The sequence below is a fragment of the Balearica regulorum genome, chromosome 3, assembly GCF_011004875.1.
Source record: "Balearica regulorum gibbericeps isolate bBalReg1 chromosome 3, bBalReg1.pri, whole genome shotgun sequence".
NCBI classification, from domain to species: Eukaryota; Metazoa; Chordata; class Aves; order Gruiformes; family Gruidae; genus Balearica; species Balearica regulorum.
Genome location: NC_046186.1, coordinates 77,767,849 through 77,787,705, shown reverse-complemented (window position 1 = coordinate 77,787,705; position 19,857 = coordinate 77,767,849). Strand labels below are relative to the sequence as shown.

At 40.7% G+C, this 19,857-nt stretch overlaps 1 protein-coding gene and 1 long non-coding RNA gene across 2 annotated transcripts in view; both read left to right on the top strand.

Annotated features, from left to right (window-relative positions):
* Window positions 1-19,857, top strand: part of PDE10A (phosphodiesterase 10A) — a 374,774-nt gene that overhangs the window by 33,305 nt on the left and 321,612 nt on the right. The gene's annotated exons all lie outside the window — the stretch shown is intronic.
* The window catches only part of LOC142601030 (uncharacterized), a 146,768-nt gene continuing 130,307 nt past the window's right edge, over window positions 3,397-19,857 (top strand). The window contains exon 1 of the long non-coding RNA XR_012834583.1: window positions 3,397-3,650. This is a non-coding gene — a long non-coding RNA (uncharacterized LOC142601030). The remainder of the gene's footprint in view (window positions 3,651-19,857) is intronic.

Sequence of the window (19,857 nt, the reverse complement as noted above, 5' to 3'; positions counted from 1 at the left end):
ACAAGTCACAACCAGATGTAAACAGCCACTTGTCTGTGTGAAGAGCGCTTATCTTGCATCCATCCCGTTTTCTGCCCTGTCTGTTTTCTCCAGCAGGGCTCCTCCTGTCCTTGAAGAAATAGGGGTGCTGGGCACTGCTTGCAGCCCTATGTGGCTATTGGGGTGGGTGAGGAGCTGGCAGGGGTAGTTCAGCACCTCAGCCCCTGACCACCTTGTACCTGCAAGTCAGGGGAATGTGCTGCAGGCCTCTGAAGAAGTTTTGGATTGTTTCTAGGCATAGTTGGGAAAAAAAAAAAAAAAAAAAAAGCACAGATCTTCTCTGAGAACTGTAAAAGAAACAGTTGGACTGTGGCAGCAGCTTTCCATGTAAATGTGATAGCTTATTTAATGGCTGTGAGGATTCTTTGCAGTAGATAGGTGTGTGGCAGGAATAAAGTGCTTTAACAGTGTCCTTCTGGACCAATTTTAAACAAAAAGCACAGGTTTTTTAGCAACTAAAATACACGTGACAAAAACATTTCTGACATTCATCCTGCAGTCAAATATAAAATAAAGGTGCATTCTTCTTTTATGGAAGGCTGTCCTATTGCTAATAGATAGTGGTCAGTTTTGCAAAAACATCAGAAAGATGTTTAATGTATAATTTTGAAGTCCTTTGAGGCGTTAAAGTGGGGACAGTGATCTATATACTCTTGAAGATAAATAGTCTAGATAAAACCATTTTAAAAAATTGTTCTAAAGTATTTATTTTATTTTAATTTTATTTTATTTTTACGAGCGTGCATGTCGAATGCAACTGTTCCCTCTGTGTGTGTATGTTATTGCCCTCTACTGGACAGATTTAGAATCCGTTTTTGAGCAATGCTGCCTGCTTGCTCTTGGAGTCTGTGATGGTTACTTCAGCGTAATCGGAAGAGGGATGCCTTCACACCCCAAGTATTAAACAAACATATGGAAATATCTCTGTAAGGTGGGTAGGTTTGTCTTTGTATTCTGTGTGTTTAGCCAGTAGTTTTCTGTTTTTAATTTGTAACAGAAACCTCTTTCGAAAGTGATGTTTTGAGACCTTTGTTTATTTTGTGAAAAGTTATGCAAGGTAAGACTGCTTACCCTTATTGCGAGCAATCACTTATATCGGATGGATGTGGAAAATTCTCTTTTGGCTTGGTAAAATCTCCCAAAACCAAAAGGATTCTGAAAATGTCATTGGCAATGAAAATATAACTGTAATGGGCAATGTACCTGTGTTGTAGTTCACAGCTAGGTCAATGTCGTACATGCTAATTCTTAAGATGTTTTTAATGAACAGGATTAGAATGGGTAAATAATTAAAAATAACTGTCTTGATGTTTTCACACGGTAGTTTGGGCACAAGGCAGGATCAAGCCCCCAAGAGCTGAAAGCAAGCCCCTGTTTACTGATAGCTTGAGCAGAATCAGCTTTTTTTTTGAGAGATGTTTTTGCTTTAGTTGTGGCTGGCTTTCTGCTGTTAACTGAACCTTGCCTGGAGCTGGTGTCATCTCATACTGAGCAGGGACAAGACTTAACTCTCTGCTGCTTTGCAGGTTGGGTTCTAGGTTTTTCTGGGATGAGAGGTGGGAAATAATCACACATTGCACCCCTCATTTAGTGAGGGCTGCCACACCATGTGGGTCTCCACCCATGAGAGGAAGAGTAGGTTTGGTAAGAGTGGGATGAAGGTGGCAGCTGTCACTGGCGAGTGGTGTTTGGCTGCGTGCCTTATTTGGGGGATGCTTTTCCCCTATCTGCTCACCCACTTAATAGTTGTCCCCTTCTGTGGCTAGATGGATATCTAAATACACTAGGCGGAGAGGAAAATACACTGCCTTGGGAGACAGCAGCAAAAGTTGAAATTTTAGTACAGCACCACACAGAGAACTTTTAGTTAAAAAGAGGGAAAGGGGAAGAAACAGGTACTATATGATACGTAAGGATCTAAATGAAGTCAGGAAGGTGGCAGGCAGAGATGAAGAAGGAAGCACCAGGCTTGCTGAGTGAGAATCTACTAGTGGAATTCCCTGAGGACTGGTCTTGGGCCTCCTGCATGTAATGTTTTGATGTTGACCTCAGGCACAAAAATTGGGAGTAATGATGAAACCAGATGATGGCAGAAATTTGAGAAGCGCTATAAATACAAAGGAGGGTTAAGCTATCACACAGAGAAAAATAGACTATCTTGAGGGCTTCAATAACAGTAGAAATGGGATAAGATTTAATAATGTGGAGAGCAAGGTCATATTTGAAGTTTCTTTCTGGCCCTTTTCTCATCAAGTAGATGTGTAAGAGATACAGGTCTGCAGGCCTAGCTGTCTGAGAGATGGTAGTCAGCATAGTTCACTTTAAAGTGGAAATTGATTTTAATAAATTTAATGGTATGCTGCTGCCAAACTGCCATGACTTGGTTTGCAGCAGATTTTAGGACTGACTTTGGTCAGCGATGGTGCATCATCTTTTGAGTTGTGTGGTTTTATTTATGCCTGTCCTCTTTATTTAATTACTTTTTTACAATTATAAGCACCAAACACAATAGTAAAGGAAGATGGGAAAGCAACTTTTGTTCTTGGGACAGTATGCGCAAGAAACATGGCATAACTTTTAGGTGGCAGAAAGCATCTTGAATGACATAAAAAATAATTTAACTCTTCAACCAAAATCTGTCATTAAAATACTTACATATTTTGTAAGCTCTTTCTGAGACTTGGATCATGTAACAGCCAGCCAGTGGATAACTGTTCAGGTCTTCAGAGAATTTCCAGAGTTCCCTTTCCTTTACTTCTTTGGAGCTTGGGAAAAGATGACCAAATAATACAGTGGCTGTTTGCTCTGAGGAACTCAATCATGCGTGTACTGGGCAAAATTTTTTGTCTGTCTCTCCCCCATTTACTAGTGAGGGATGTCACTACCTATTTTAAGCATGCATCTCTGCTTTTGCAAAACGCAGCACTGTTTTGGCCAGAGTTAGCTTGTTTTCTTTTCTCTAAATCATTCTAGGGAAAATCAAGTTTATGGCCTGAGTAAAAATCTTAATGATACACTGAAAACATGTTCAAGTGATATGCCCATGTAATCTTCATAAAGTCTATGCTATAAATGCCAAGAAATCAGGGTCACTTCAAATAATTTAGATTAGGATCTCTTTGAACTGTGTGGCTTGTTTCAGAGCCAATATCCTGCTTTCCCTACGAGCAAGGAAATCCTGCTGATGTCAGTACAATTCCAGGCGTGCATGCCAGTATATCAGAGACAAAACTTGTCGCATTGACTTGGATTGGAGAATGCTATTTATCTTGCCTCTGCAGTTTTCAGAACTTGCCCTATTTGTTGGTTCAAAATATTTGGTGATCTTGCAGTCGGTCTGGGGAAAAAACTTGTTTAACAGGATTTTGGATGGGACTAACCATATACGCCACACAGCAACAAAAGGGTGGAGTGGCAGAAAGGAGCTTTTATTTTGTTTTTCTTTCCATAGATTGCAAGTTGGCAGAATTCTTTGCAGAACCATTATTCTAGATGCTGCTGGAATTCTGTTCAAATACTGTAAAAAGACTGCCTTGAAGATTTTGTTGTTATTTTAAACAGGGGAGAAAAAACACATAGTTAAAGCACTGGACCTGTGCATAAAAAGGAAGGTGAGTGTCATTATTCCTGCTTCACAGCTCAAGAAACTGAAGTTTAGGGAAGGGAGTCTGGCTTGCCCAAGCTCATGCAGCACAGAGAATCGGCTGGGTGGTAGAACCAGGAGCAGAATGCTGCTTTTTTACTCTGAAGCAACATCCAGTCCACTAGAGAGTAAGGCCTGGGTAGCAGCCTTACTCTTACTAGGTTAATTTAAAAATATGAAAAGTTCCATCCCCAAAGACCTGCTCAAACCAAAATTTTTTTTGAAGTGAACACTTTAGGTTTAGTTAGAATAATATGAGAGACACAATCCAGACTTGCTGCTACTAAATAAATGTATACTAAAGCACAGCTTGATTTTTTTAATTTTTTTTTATTTTTAAATTGAAATGTGCTGTAAAAGACTAAAGCCAGTAGTGAATTTACAGTCTGTTCTTCCAAAATATTTAATGTATGAAAAATCTGAGAGGAAAAGAAAGAAGGGTGATAGCTGTACGTGGTCTATTTTTTTTCCCCTCTGTTGTAATTTCTGGAATTAATTTGCATACTGTTTGACTGTAAATTCAAATTTAAAGTAAAGTTACAACATTGGTGTCAGCCATGGTTATGGCTCTGGCACCCAGTGTTCTTAGTGAAGATTTTTTTTTTTTTCACCTGTTTGGATTTCTGAGGCTTTAGTGCCTTTATGCTCTGCATCAACAGATTGCGGATGAGGAATTGGCTGCAGTCTTTTCCAGCAAAATCTGTAATGATTATTTCTTTTGTATGGTTTTTATTTTGTTACAATGCTTATCTATTCAAAAGTTAAGGTTCCCATAGCAATGTTAACATGGCCACATTGCACATATGCAGCATTTTCAATAACTGTTAATTTATGCTCTGCTATATATCTTAAATGTGGCTGAATTACTGTTGCTGTGGGAACCCAAACTTTTGAGCCTCCTGACTTCTTTGCCTAGCTTAATGCCCAATTATAAAATCTTGCAGTGTAAAAGTGGTGCTAGCATTAAACTCCCTTCTTAGTCTCCTGAGAGTTGCATATGTTAGAAAAGTGTGGGCAAAGTAGAAAGAGATTCTGAACGCATTTTCAAGTAAAAGGTTTTAAATTTTACTTCTAAGCTAATCACCCTCAAACAGATAGCACAATAGCTGCACAGTCCAGGGTATGCCCCCAGTTCCTTCAGAAATCAAGTGTTGGTACAGCTGGTACATACCTCTACCAATGTTTACCTCTGCAGGCAGGGCTTTTTGTGGTGTAGACCAGGACCATCCTTGGCAGCAATTTCTGACCATGTGAGTGTAGAGGAGAAGGCATTCAATGGCATGGGTAGTATTTTCATATTGAGTGATGAGGTACATCTACCAGCAGTAATACTTGTATCATGCTCTGGAAATCCTTTGATGTACTTGTGATTTCCTTTATGGGCTTCTGTATAGACAATTTAGGAAATGTTAGCCATAGTTCTTGTAAGTGAATGCAGATTCTTCTTGAAGTTAAACGGTAGGGGTCTCCAGTTGTGTAACGAGATCTTCTGCACTGTTCCTTCCAGTAGCACTACAGTTTAAGGATTCACCTGCATGAGGAAAATTGATTGGCAGGACTGTTCTCTTCTAGCTATTAGGGTATAATTTAGCTGTTCCAGAATAACTCCCACATGTGGATGAAATATTCCAAAATAAAAATGATTTTATTCTATAACAATTATTTCACTTTGGAAATGGAGTAATTATCCCAGAATAAAATAATTACTCTACTTCCAGAACAGAATAATTATTACCGAATCAGAGTTGCTTATTTTGGACTAGTGCATGAGCACTGAGGAGAGAAGTTATTCTACTTTATTTGCCCTCTGTAGTGTTCACAGGCACGTGAATCCTGCTGGTCATACTGTGCAGCTGGTGGCCTTGAACTTGTGCTGGGGAACATATGTGCTGCAAAGAGGGGTCTTCAGTCATATAACCAAAGGCTTCAGGTTAAAAAAACCATCTTAGAGCTCAAAGACTTGCTACACTATGGGTATTTTTAGAGGTGGATTATTAGTACAGGTGATTCAGAAATAGTTGATTTAAATGATGTTTCCATTACTAGCATGACACAAGGCTTCTTATTGGTTTTAAAACTGAGAGGGCTTGCTGATGGGGCTTATCCAGGGCCAAAGGGTTGGAAATTGAACTCATGCTCAAGTGAGAAAGAAACCCTGCCTGTAGGAGGTCAGTTAGGCAATGGAAGAGGCTACCAAGGGGAGTTGCTCTTTATTAAAGTCTTCAAGATGTCTAGGAGCCTACCCCTGCCCTAGCCAAGCCAGGCTGTCCTTGCCAGGAGAGGAAGCGCAGCCGGGTGCCGCAGGGGCCATGGCAGGCGTCAGGCTGGAGGTGCGCGCCTGGGGCGGGAGCAGGAAGTCTTGGGATGCCGACGTCTGAAGGAAACTTGACATATTTCCAGAGTCAGTGCGGTTCACTAGTGACGACATACAATCGCTGTCACCTAGGAAATGAAACACGTTCCCATGGCAACCCCAAGGCTGCATTATTACTCAGCTTCAGAATGTTGACAGTTGGAAAAAGGCCTCTTCACATAACACCCCCCACCCCAAGGGCTTTCCCCCCCCTTAATAAATGTGCTTTATTATTTAATCTGAAACAGGGGAAAGGCATATATTTAACTCAAGATGCTTTGTGGAAATAAATCTTTGGGAAAAAAAAAAACCAAACCCAACAACAAATCACCAGGATGTTTTACTCACTAAAAGACTCCACTGCCTCCTAAAATAGTTCCAGATCCTGTGAAGGTAATTTTAATGAAGTGTATGGCACTTCAGTTGGCTTAAATCATCAGACAGCTCCTGAAATTATTTTGTTGGATCCTTTTACATAGTTTGAATCACTCTGAAACTCTCCAGCTGTAAACCGTAGCTTTGTTTTGTAACCACATAAATAACTGGGAAATGAAACCTTCATTTTACGGTAGTACAAATGGAGACACACTTGCTGTATGCTGCCTTCAGCATTTCTTCGGTATTTAGTTTCCATGGTCTTTTTCCTTCAGTTACCTGCCCGGATCTCACCAGTCCTACTGGCAGCACCTGTCCCATGCATAGACGCTTATGCTTCTCAAAGCAATGGGTATGGACTTGTAGGGACTAAATGCTGAAGTTAGTTAATCGTGGCAAAAAAAGGCCCACGCTTCTCGCCGAGAAGCTCACTGACAGCAACCAAGTGTTATGGCCCCAGCACCTGCTGCTGTCTCTGTGAGGGTATGTCCCATTACCTGTGTGACCGTAGTGATATTGCATGGGTGGGAGGGATTTCATCGCAGTGGTTCTCAGCTTGTTCAGGTGTCTTTTTCTTGCTATCTCAAATCTTGTTGATGTTGACAGTGTTTCTGAAATTCATATTTTCTGCATGTTTTCATCAAAACTCCCTGCTGCTTTGCACTAAAGTCTTTAGTGAAAATGCTAGGACCAACCTATGAGGAACACAACTTCTCTCCTATAAATAGTAGTGCTTTCCAGCAGTACTTGTTGCTAGCAATTTCTCCACTTTTTTAATACTTCCAGCAGTCATTTTGTTCCATTAATGAATTATTTGCTACATGGCATTGTATCAAACACTTCTCAAGCAGATGAGAAGCACCACTTCTAGTTTTTATTTGGGTTTTTTTGTGTGTGATTTTGGGGTTTGATTGGGTTTTTTTGCCTAGAAGATTATTTTTAAAAAGGTCTCTCAAGTTAGACTAGCACAGTCTATCCTTAGTCTATCCTATTTTCTTTTCAGCTCCATGACTTCTTTTATCCTTATTTTGAGATCTGTTGTAATTCCTTGCATGCAAGTAAGATTCCATGCCTTCTTGGATCCTTCTTCCCCACCCTTCTTCTGAAATAAAGTTTCAATGTCTGCTGTTCTCCAGTTGATACCTCTCCATGCCTGACTTCATTAGGAATATGTAGAGCTGAACTAGCAATTTTAGCCTTTGAATCTTTCAGAGTCCCAGCATGCCCCTTCCTCTGTGTACTGACACATCCGTGAGTACACTGAGCTTTTGGCTCACTTGCAAAATTTGTTTCCACAACTTCATTCTCTTTAGTCATCCTGCTATAACTGACAACTTCATTACCATACTTACTGGTATCTCAGACAAAGCATTCACTTAGACTTGAAGCCATACTTGTGTTAGTTTTTGCACTGTGCCAACTGCAATGTGTCCCTTCTTTTTCTGTCTTTATTCTCTTATTTATATAGCAAAAAACCCTTTCCCTGATCTCCCAACACAAAGGAAAGTATATCTTGGCTTGATTTTGGTAATTTTTACTTATCCTTTCCCTTCTTGATCTCTGGTATTGGGAAGATGGCATTCCTTGCCATTTCATCCTCTTTTCCATTACTTGGTAGGCTTCCCACTTATTCTTAGTATCCTCCTCCAGGTAGTTATTAATCCGCTAGATGTGATGCCCCTTAACACAAGTCTTCCTAATTACTGAAAATATGACTTCAATATTTATATCCTGGGTACCTCTTGGAGAAGTTCCAGACCTGCTTCACAGTCAAGTCCCTGACATCCTCAATCCATTTGCTTTTACTAATAGAGTTTATCAAAGCTGTCTGTTTTCCGTGTAGAAATCTGCTGTGGACTTGCTTTCTTTGTATTTCCAGTTAATTTAAACAGGGACCTCTTGTGATCCTTCTGTCCAAGGTCATATTCTACATCAAGACTTTCTATAATGTCCTTACTGCTCACCAAAAGCAAATCTGAATTTGCTTTTGTTATTGCATTGAATAGCTGAAGAGGTCAGAGTAGCTGATTGTATCTGTCATCTTTTAGCTCCTTAATTGTATGAGAAAAAGGTTTATTATTGTTAATATTATTACTCCTTGGTAATGCTGTTGAATAAACCCTATAATTTTACTGTGAGATGTTGTATTTATTTCACTGTTAAATGCTGAAATTAAACTTCTAATGTAGTCTGTAAGAAAGCAATCTGGAATAGCTCATGATTTTTCCATCTGCTGAAATTTTGTGTGCATATTAAAGTTTACATGGAGTGCCACTTCTTTCTGGATCGACTAATAATCAGTAATATATGTACAAAAACAGATGGTGATTCCTGAATGTTGAGAGGCTGGTGTGGACTGTTGCGATGTTTCACTGTCTGGGCTAAAATTACTGCTACCTTAAATGGGCATCATAATTTCTCCCTTGATGTTTTACGTATGTTTTTCTGAGGAATCTTTCATCTGGAGATGTAAAGGTATTTCATTACCTACTTGACTGTTAACTCTGTTCATAAGGTTGATATTGGCAACAGTCCCATCAGCTACTGGTTTGGAAGTTGCTGACTAACCTAACCACTTCCAGGTAATCTCTTGGCTGTGACCTCAAGTCAATTGAGACGTTGTGAGGTTGCAGAGAGGTGAAATGACAGATTAGTCACAAGACCCACTGGAAAGGATTAAACATTCGCAAAGAAGGTAGAAAATCTTGTTCCAGAATGTGGTTGTGTTTACGTAGCTTAACGCTCAGAGATGATTTGAAATAGATGTTAGGTTTCTAACCACCTTGGGAGATAGCAAGCACCAGTAGATCAGGACAAGCTTCCTCCATTGGATGCTGATCAGAACTGCGTGGGAAGGCGGAGTCATAATGTAACAAAAATAAGACGAGCACAGATGCAAGGTCTATTCGCCCTTTGTCAGGTACTTCAATGCAGATATCTGAGGTAATATAAAATACAGATTCTAGGGGGGGTATTTTTTTCCCTGGCATTCATTAAAACCAATAAAGGTTAAAATATCTGAATAGAGGTCAGATATTTGAGGAGCAATTCAGGGACCAAAGCACAGGCATGCATGTAATGGGGATTTTAGATTTCGTGTGGTACCTGAGACATTGGTAAAGAGGTGGCAGATATGACGTGGTGTTTATCGGAGACCCACACCCTTCTAGGGCAGGAGCTGAAAGCCAGACTGAATACCTTATGACTCCCAAAATGGTCATGTATACCTAAGTTTAAGCACTTGAGTCTCTCTCCAAATAGCTCTGTGGATCTAGTCTTTACCCTTTGGTGTCACTGTTCTGTTGGATGCTCATCTCTGAGTCCATTCACACAAATGACTACGTGTGTAAAAGCTGTGCTTGCAAATTTCCTTTTTCTGTCACTTCCTCTGAAGCAATAAGCTTTTCAGGTGCTATGAGAGCTATGAGTCCTTGCTGTTCTACCTCACAGTCCTTATTCTTCTTTCAAAGGAAGATTCTTCTCCAGAGCTCATCAGGAAAAAGGAGAGACTGTGATAAGGTCATTGATTCCTCTTTGCTGACCTTGACAGAAGGGAAAGGGATTAGAGATCTAATTTTTACTTTATTATTGTAAGCTTCCTCAAAAGAGGACCACTTTCTTTCTTCATTTCAACTTCTCCCCCCATTCCTTATGTTTCTCATTAGCCTTCCCCCCCACCCCCCAGGTCAACATTCTGTCTCTGGTTACTCTACACAGTATATCTCCGTAAGCCTATGTAATCATTGGAGGGCAGAATGTCCTGCAAGCTTAGCAGACAGTGCTGTTTCTGACTAGTGAGTCATAGTTTTCAGACTGATCACAGTGAAGACCAATAAGATATTAGAGAACAGGCAGATTAAGGGGGAGAGGAAAAAAAAAAGGTTGCTGAGCAACAACATGACATAAGCATGGTTACAATCTATTTTTACAGCAAGAAGGTTGCAGAAGACTATAGAAAACGTTTATTTTCCAGATCCTTATTCACATCTGTGGGATGACAGTGGCCTGAAGGGAAGAAATACTGTACTGACTTGGCTAGTACCTGCGCCTTAATAATTGCCTCAATGTATGGCCAGGAGTAGGCAGCAGATTAGAAGAGAACAGTCACGTACAACGGTGGTCCCACAGTTTCTGAGGGAGAAGGCCATGGCTAAAACACAAGTAGATATGGTAGAGAAGCACAACTGCCAGTAACATCCAGAAGTCACTTTTCACACATGCATCAGATATATGAAATGTTCTTATTTTAAAAAAAGTTCAAAATATGTTAGCATAAACTTTCCTTGGCCCTCCAAGACATCTGCCACATAAATTGTTCTATGCTTGAGCCAAAGGCATGAGTATCTTTTCCAGCTTTTCTTTTCACATTGCACCCCCCCACCCCCTGGAGCTAAATGTAATCGGGCAATTTGTCCCCCTTTTCTATGGGGACATTCAACAGCAGTCAGGAGGGGGAGTCAAGTCTAGCCATCACAGTGCAAAGGTCACAAGTTTGATTAGATGGGGTCCTGAAATGAGACAGAACTGTGCCAGTTACGGCTTCTTCAAAGGAGACTGGTTGATCTTTTTGGCAAGAGGTGCAGTGCATTGTGAACCATTGATACAGCCTACAACTTCAAAATATTGATGATTTACCAACCAGGCTAACATGTCTCTTGATTAGTTTGGCACTCGACAGAGAAGCAAAGTGGTATGATAAGGTAAGGTAGGAAGAAAGTGGAAAAATTTACGAGCAGATGTGGCATGAATTAAAAACATTTCATCTAAATTTACTATAAAATTTTTGAACTGCTTGAATGCTTAGAAAGAATAATTTTGCAGAGTGGCATTATAGCTTTATAAAGCCTTTCATCACTAGAAACTTTATGAATAAGTTCCTGTGAAACTACTTCATAACTTTCAGTTAAAGGTGGTCCTGCAAAAATTACATTAAATCCATATCCTGGCCCATTCTAAAAATATTCTTGTTGGCTTGTGAGTTTTCTTTATTGATTCTGATTCTTTAATTTAATAATAATAATAAATACAGACTTTCAAATCCCAGCTTTTGAAGTCTACAGCTCACATGAAAAGTTGAAGAAGCCACTATCGGATTGTTTGATGCTTTTTCCATATACATTGTTCTCTTCTCCCTTGTCTTCTGTTTGAGCTCCTTGTTACTAAGAAGGCTTTAAAAAAATGGTGAGGCACCAATTGTGAACTCCATGCAAGATATACGCACAATCTACTTAATTTTTAAATAAGCAGTGTCTTTTAGTTTGTCTGTGGTGAGTGCCCTCAATCACATGAACCCATATACATAAAACATTTTACATAAATTTTTAATGTACTTGAAACAGGAAGAATATTTTTTTCTCTTGAGATAAATTTTGAATGATTTTTTTTTTCCTATTCTCTTGTTTAGTTTTTATGGATGCCTTTTCAATATTAACACATGTAACCAATATAGTACTTTTCAATTATGATTTGTTCCCCATCTCAATTTTGCTGATTCTTAGTTACTTTGGGTTAAACAAAACATCCTGTTAATTCTAGAGTTACTTTTTGTAATGGCATCCCATATAATTTGTTTCCACTAAGCAATGACTATTCTAATGCCTTTGACCTGCTATGGTGTGGATTCACGCATTACTGTGCTTGTTTCTGAGGACATGTGTCTTTGCTCATGTATTTGGGACCTTGGATTACAGCTCAGGAACTAGTCCTTTTGTTTCAAGCAACAGTAATATATATCAATCAATTGTAATGCTCTTGTTTTGTCTCTTGCTCAGCTGTTTTCTTTATATTCTAACATTTGCTGCCATCCTGTGGTACACGGAGAGAGGCACACGTACACAAACAAATGGTAGAGTAGCATAAATGGAGAATGTTTAAACATACAGGATGAAGGAAGCCGTGGAGGTGTTGAGAAGAGAAAACACAGGCAAACAGCCTTCACTTGTTGCTAGTTTGAACAGTGTAGTGTGCATCTCTTTCTCCCAGATACCAGGAGGAAGGCTTATGTGTCACTGCAAGAATGGAGAAAAGTTCTAGGCAGCTCCACTGATGTTGCTAAGGAAATCTGTTTGACTTTTTTTTTAAATTGGGAATTCTTAAAAAAAAAAAAAAACAAAACAAAACCAAACCTCAAACACCTTCCCTCCTTACCGCTTAGCTATTACACTGATGAATGCCTTAAGAGCTGTCAAGTGCCAGACACTTAAAAAAAAATGTTCACAGTGCTATAAAGAAGGGAGCTTCATGCAAAGGCTGCTGTGCAGGAAAGCCAGGCTTTTCTACTGGCTTGATCTGCAATGATGAGGCAAGCCTAGGGCCAGTTTTTGTGACAAACTGAGAAAGAAGGTGATAATGCTTAAGATTAGCTGGTATCTTACTGGCTTGTGTACTTGCATTGATTGTCTTAAGATCCAACAGTTATGTCAGACACTCACCTGGATCTTTTCTGTCTTGTAGGGTCGTTACCTTTGAGAGAAGGATAGGTACTCTAAGCTAGATAGAGGATAAAAACATTTCCATGTTCCTCTCAACAATAAAGCTCACCCAGAATCTGAGACACCTTCCTCATGAATGGTTTGGGTCTTTCTCATGGAGGGCTTTGGTTTCAACAAATGGGCATAGTCTGATGACAGACCTTTTAAATAAAAACTCAGATCAGGTGTAAAAGTAGTATCTATGTTCCTTTATAGAAATGTTTCACAATTGTATGTAGCACTTCTCTGAAACAGAAGAAATGCCTTGGAGAAAAACACTGGAGAGCGGCTCTTCCTGTTCTGTTTTTGCTCACCTGCTCCTTCTCTGCACCTTCTGAGGGTCCAGCCTTCAGCCTCATAGCTGGGACCAGCCTGGACAGGGCTTCCAGAAGTTTCTTGCATACTAGAGAGATCAGAGGACCTCTTCTTGACTCCTTGATCATCTCATGATGCAGTCAGCATTCCCCAGTCCTGTAAAGCATTTCGGGGATTAATAAACAGATGGATTAATATGGGCTCACACTAAATAACTTTATAGGTTTATGAAAAGTGAGATCAAAGATTTATGGAGGTTGACATGAAATTTAAAATTTGCAAATAGTACTGTTCTTATTTTAGGTGTTGAAGCAGGCAGTCTGTGCCTTTTCTGAAGCAGCCATACTCGGTTGTGTACAGGAAAGTGAAATCTTGTAGAACTGGATCTGCAAATGTGGGGAAATAGGAATAAGTTTGAATCTAGAACTGTTTGGCCCTACCTCCTACATTTATTTTACTTGCCATTGGTGTATTCTGGTAAGATTTGTCCCCTTATTCCTCTTGGTAAGCTAGGTTTTTTCTTACTGCTTTTTCCTTGGCTTTTCAAGGAGCAAGAGATTGTGAGGACTTCTGACAAAGTAGGAGGCATTCAGATTTCCCCTTCTCCACCAAGAGAAATAACTGAAAACGTAGTTGTTACTCTCTAGTGAGTGCTGTTCAAAGTACTTGTTGTTTCTGAGCTTAGTGCCAAGTTGGCTGGCATGACTGGAAAAAGTTTAGCCTTTCCATTCTTCTAGGTGAAAAGGGTGGAGAACAGAACCTTTATTAGTTCTAGCAAAGGCTTGGTGTGGCTGTAAATGTTAACAGTCCCACCATCCAAGACAGCAGAGCAGTGAGCCAGCTCTCTAGGCAAAGATGAGATGGGAAAGAGCATTCCATGAGCAAATCCTCCTGGAAGCCATTTCCAAACATATTAAGGATAAGAAAGTGATTGGTAGTAGTTTGCATGGATTGATGAAGGGGAAATCATGCTTGACCAGCCGTATGACTTTCTATGATGAGATGACTGGCTCAGTGGATGATGCTTATCTTGATTTTTAGCAGGCTTTTGAAATTGTCTCTTATAATATCCTCATTGATAAGCTGATGAAGTACAGGCTAGATAAGCGGACAGTGACATGGACTGAAAACTGGCTGAATTGCTGAGTTTGAAGAGTTGTGACCAGTGGCATGAAGTCCAGCTGGAGTCCAGTTGCTTGGTGTTCCCCAGGGATTGACACTGGGGCAAGTACTACTAAACATCTTCATCAATGAATCTGGATGATGGGACAGAGAGTATCTGCAACAAGTTTGCAGATGATACAAAACTGAGAGGAGTGGTTGTTGCACCAGATGGTTGTGCTGCAATTCAGGCAGGCTGGAGAAGTGGGCTAAAAGGGAGCTCATGAAGTTCAACAAAGGCAAATGGAAAGGTGCTAAGCCTGGGGAGAAGGAGCCCCATGCACCAGCACATGCTGAGAACTGACTGGTCAGAAAACAGCTTTGCAGAAATGGACCTGGGTTTTCTGGTGAACAGCAAGTTAGACATGAGTCAGCAAGGCACGCTTGCAGCAAAGGTGGCCATCAGCATCCTGGTCTGCATCAGGGAGAGCATTACCAGTAGGCTGGAGGTGGTGATCCTTCCCCTCTGCTCAGCACTGGTGAGACACATCTGGAGTACCAGGTCCAGTTCTGGGCTTGCCTCGGAGAGGCAGGAAATGTGGGCATACTGGAGTGAGCCTGGTGAAGGGCCGTGAACGTGGTTAAGGGCTTGAGGCATTTGATGTCTGAGGAGAGGCTGTGAAAGCTGGGTCTGTTTTGCCTATAGAAGAGAAGACTCAAGGGGGTCTGCTCAATATTCCTACATATGTGATGGGAGGAAGTAAAGACGACGGAGCCAGATTCTTCTCAGCAGTGCCCACCAACAGGATAAGAGGTAATGGACACAAACTGAAACACAGGAACTACTGTTTAAATGTAAGAAAAATATTTTTTAAATTTAAGGGTGATTGACAGTGGTGCAAGTTGCCACGAGAGGTTGTGGAGTCTCCATCCCTGGAGATACTAAAAACCCAACTAGACATGGACCCGAGAAACCTGCTGTAGCTGACCCTGCTTGAGCAGAAGGGGTTGAACCAGATGATCTCCAGATGTTTCTTCCTACCGACCTGAGATTCTGTGACTGCTGAGCTGAGTGACTAGCAAATACTGCTAGAAGCACTTTCTCCAGGAAATAAAAAACAAACCCTCAAACATGAGAGGGATTTTATGCTGTGCAAAGTACTAGATAGGGGCTATTAAGAAACAGAAACTCTTGTTTGATGGGAGAATTTGCTTTAAACAGCATCTCTTCATCCTTAAGCATGTCCTTTCCCCCCCCCCCTTGCTGCAGGCTTTTCCTGCCACGTTAATAAAGCAGAACCTGAAGATCTCCCTCAGATCAGTAGCTCAGAGACCTTCATGAGTTTGGTAGCAAAAGGATGCCTAAAATGGAAGTGTGAAGCATGTTAGTGTATCCTGCCACTTGTTCAAAGGTGATTTTTTTTTTGGGGGGCAGATTTGGGACAGGCTGAAAGTAGGAAAGGTCAGTGTTCTGTGTCTGGGGAATGTGTAGAAAAGAAAGAGGATCCCTGAGAAGGGGGATTGGAGTGTTTATTGTCAGGGGCCTGGGGGCACCACCAGCCCAAGACCCCATGCCAGCCCCTGAGGCCATCAGCCCCTGCCCCTGCGAAGCCACAGCAGGGCCGGTCTCCAGCTCCCACAGCCCTGACCAGCCTGGGCACGGGTTCCAGCCGTGGGCCCATGGCCGTCCCAGCCTGTCCCCAGGGAGGTGCCCCGTTCCCTGGGGCTGCAGCTGCCCTGCTGCCCCCGGCTGCCTGCTCCTGCCTGGGGGTGGGATGGGCCCCAGCTGACAGAACCCCCGTGGGCCGGCCCTGCCATCCCCAATCCACACGGAGGCCCTGGGGCCCTGGTAATTCCTCTGCCATCTTTCTAGAGGTGTTCTGGGTCTGTTTGTCAGCGTTATGTTCATTTAAAGTTAATGCCTCCCCTGGGCTTCTCTGGGACCTAGCTCTAGGACAGAGCTCCTGCAGGCAGGCAAATAGCAGCACCCTTTGAAATCTTCTAAACTTTACCTGTGTTTCATTGACTTTGAAAGACACTTGTGCTGGAGTCAAATTAGAAAATGTAATGTGTGTACCTCGAGAACTTTTATGCCTTTTATTTCTATGACAGAGCCTTGCTATTAAAATAGCATAATGGCTGTGCACTAGGTAGTGCATTAGGAGGAAAAACAATGGGAAACTAACTTCTGAAAGGCTATACATAGTGCTCTAAATGGTGACTTTTTTTTCTTGCTAACTTGGGTGTCTTGTCATATGTTAATTAAATGCCTGGAAAAATCTTTAAGAGATAATAAGAAGATAATAGTCCATAGACTTTAATGTAAATTGGAAGCATTACGCCATATCTCTTCTTCTGTCTTACTTTTAAAACTCAGTAAGAATTCTTTGCTCAAACAATTGATCTTAATGTACTAAAAAGTAAGACAATTTAAAAGTAAATTAGAGAGTTGAAAAGCAAGCTTTCTGAATGCAAGTGATTTGGTCTGTCTGCCTCATTTAAACTCCCTGTTTCCCACTTGTTCATATATCATTTCAGGGTTTATATAAAGGCTATCCTTGTCCTAGCTCATCTTTTCCCACTGGGAAAAATCAGATGTCTTATGTATTTCTTTGTTCCTCCTTCCTCCTCCTCTTTCCTTTCACTTTTGAAAGTCTGCTTCCTGTGGTTTTGATCATGGGTGTGAAACTATAGTCTGTGCATCCATGCAAAGGCATTGGCAAAATGTCTGCCACGGCCATAATGAACTGAGTTCGGCTACCCTTGGCACAGAAAATGGGAGAGGGACGTGGCTCCTGATTATTCTCATGACTGTGCTGGCCGGTGTTTGTCGTCGTAAAGGCTGATACTTGCATTCCAGCAGGGCTTGATCCTGTGAACCACGCAAAGGAACCTCACCGTTCATCTTTGTCCTCCCCAATGCTAACTGAAGAGAGTGCACCTTGCTCAGAGGAGGAATCCTAGGCAAAGCTGTGCTGTCCTACCTTATCTTGTAAGACTGGATAGTTGCTTATGATAGGTCCAGATAACAAAAAGATGTGCATGCACAGTCTAGCCAATGTATTCATCGTATCAGTTCCTGAACATCCTGATGCTCTTGCTGTTTTAACACCTTATGTGGTCCACTGAAATCCTTCAGCAGACGAATACATTTCTCAAAACACAGTGAAAAATAGAGTTTCTATCACTTGCTTTCTGATGCCACTTAATTTCTTTCTTTCCCTATCCCTCACTCTCCCCTGCAAAGGGAGACTTGACACTGTGTTCTGTATTGAGACCAGTTTTCCCATGCATCCAAAGCATTATGGTTGAGAAGGCAGTCCTGGCTTTCAACTCTAGCTGCAGGTGTCCTTGGTTGGAAGGAACCCTGCTAATGGCCTCCAGGATGCTTCTTTCTGAGTAGTGATTCATGCAGCCTATGGAAACGGACCACTTGAAATCCCAAACAATTTCCATGACAGTTCAGACTGCTGTCATTTACTGTCAAAAGTAGAGTAGTTATTTGCGTGATGTCTAGTGAGTGTTGCCATTTGGATCAGAAACCACGGATCTCCCTTTTCCTGTGTTGTAGGACAGTTATTTTCTGCAACAATTTCTGTCTGATAAATTTTGCTGGTTTTTGGCTGCTTTTGGTGTAAAAGTGAAGAGAAATTGATGCTTTCTTCAGTTTGTCCACAGAAGCTACTTTATTGTGCACCACAGCAGTGGTGACTGCAGCCAAAGACAGACTTCAAATCATACCAGATTTCCTTATCCACTTACAAATCTGTCCAAAGGTGTTGGTGAAGACTGGTCTGAGACTTTGGGATCATAGCTTCCAAGTACGTGCAGCTCAGCAAGGGAGGCTTGTACACTTTAAAGGCTTGTGATGAAAGCCATACAAATAGCTCTTAATTATGACCTGTATGTTCCCTTTATGATCAAGATATTACATTGGTGGAAACACCAGTTTCTGTAAGAAAGCATCCTTCTCTGCACCATTATCAGTGGTTTTGATGACACGCTACACCAGGAAGGGGCTCCATGTAGGCATTTAAAAGTATGTCATGTCTGTTTTTCAGGAAACTCTACTTTGGGACCAAAGAACTCTTTGTTTTGGCATGCAGAGAGATCTCATTTCTAAAACATCTAACTATTAAAATAAGGAGTTAGTGTTTTCTTAAATTAATCAGAGGTGACATTCATCTTTTCCTTTCCAGCTCAGTCCTCAGCTATACTATGATACTTCAGGCAGCCTGAGTTCCCCCAGTGCTCACATACCTGGCAACTCAGCTTGCCAGTCTCCATTTCAGGATATCTTTGTACACAAGAGTAAGAGTTCTCTTAAAAAAAAAAAAAAAAAGAAAAAAAAATAATCACTCAGAACACATATTTATTCTTCATTTCCTGGCTTCTAAATGATGCTGTCATAAGATTAATGGGCTCACTTTTTGAATTGTGAGTTTGTGTTATGAGTTGCATTGTTTTCAGCCAAACAATCTTTATGGTAGAAATTGTAGCAGACACAAAGGTAGGTGAGAGGGACAGCACCCCCATCTGAGGTATTTTATAAAGATGAATTGCTTTTTTGGGTCTTCCTTGCTGTTTTTACGTCACTGATAGAAAAAGATTACAGCTGAGATTATGTAGCTATGTAGAATTTTTCCTTAAAAACATGAACAAAAAAGGGGAAAAGGTAAATTTCACAATTTTGGACTTTAGGAAATTCTGGTTCTACCTGCATTAATTAAGCTATTTCAATTTCTCTCTGGAATTGTTTTTCATTTATGGGAACAACATGAAAGGTCAATTCATTGCAACACAGGTCTTTAGAGCACTAAAGATCCCATACTAAAGATATGTGGGAATGTTAAAAATAAATTAATTTACCCATTGTTACTAAACAGATTATTAGGACTATGTGATACTTTTGGCTGGGATAGGCTACATGTTCAGATCCTCAACATGTGTCCTGTGGTAGAGTGAATCATCAGCAGTGGTGTTTGTACAGAGAAAAAAAATCAAAGTAGCAGAAGGGGTGACTTCTGTGACAGATTTGTGAAGAGGTGTTGTCCATCTGTATTCTGTGACTGTGCGATCTATAGCTAAACAGATCCTATAGCTAGGGTCTCCTTATATCTCTTTTTAAAATATAGACACTTGGGATATAGGCATGATTCCTAGAGGATTCTGCTGTTTTGAGGAATCTAAGCCTGTATATCACCAGTGGAAAATATATGGACAATTCACCTAAAGAACAAGAGCAGCTGTAAGACAAGCGATGACTTCTCCCTGATGCCAGTAGATTTCTGTTTTGGCTAGCAGATTGATCCTGAGCAGTACTGAAAAGAGTTTTGCAACATGTTCTTTTTTGAAATGAGTTTAATAGATGCAAAGAGTTTTATGAGCTGTCTTCTGCCACAAGGGATGTGATTTTTATATCTATTTTTAGAAATGTACATACAGATCTGATTTGAAGTTATTGCAGAATATGAGTTTCCTTTCATTCTTGTTAATAGAAGTGTCTTCAAAATCCATGGAAACATCTTTGTAAACTTTTTAATTTGTAACCTTACATCAAC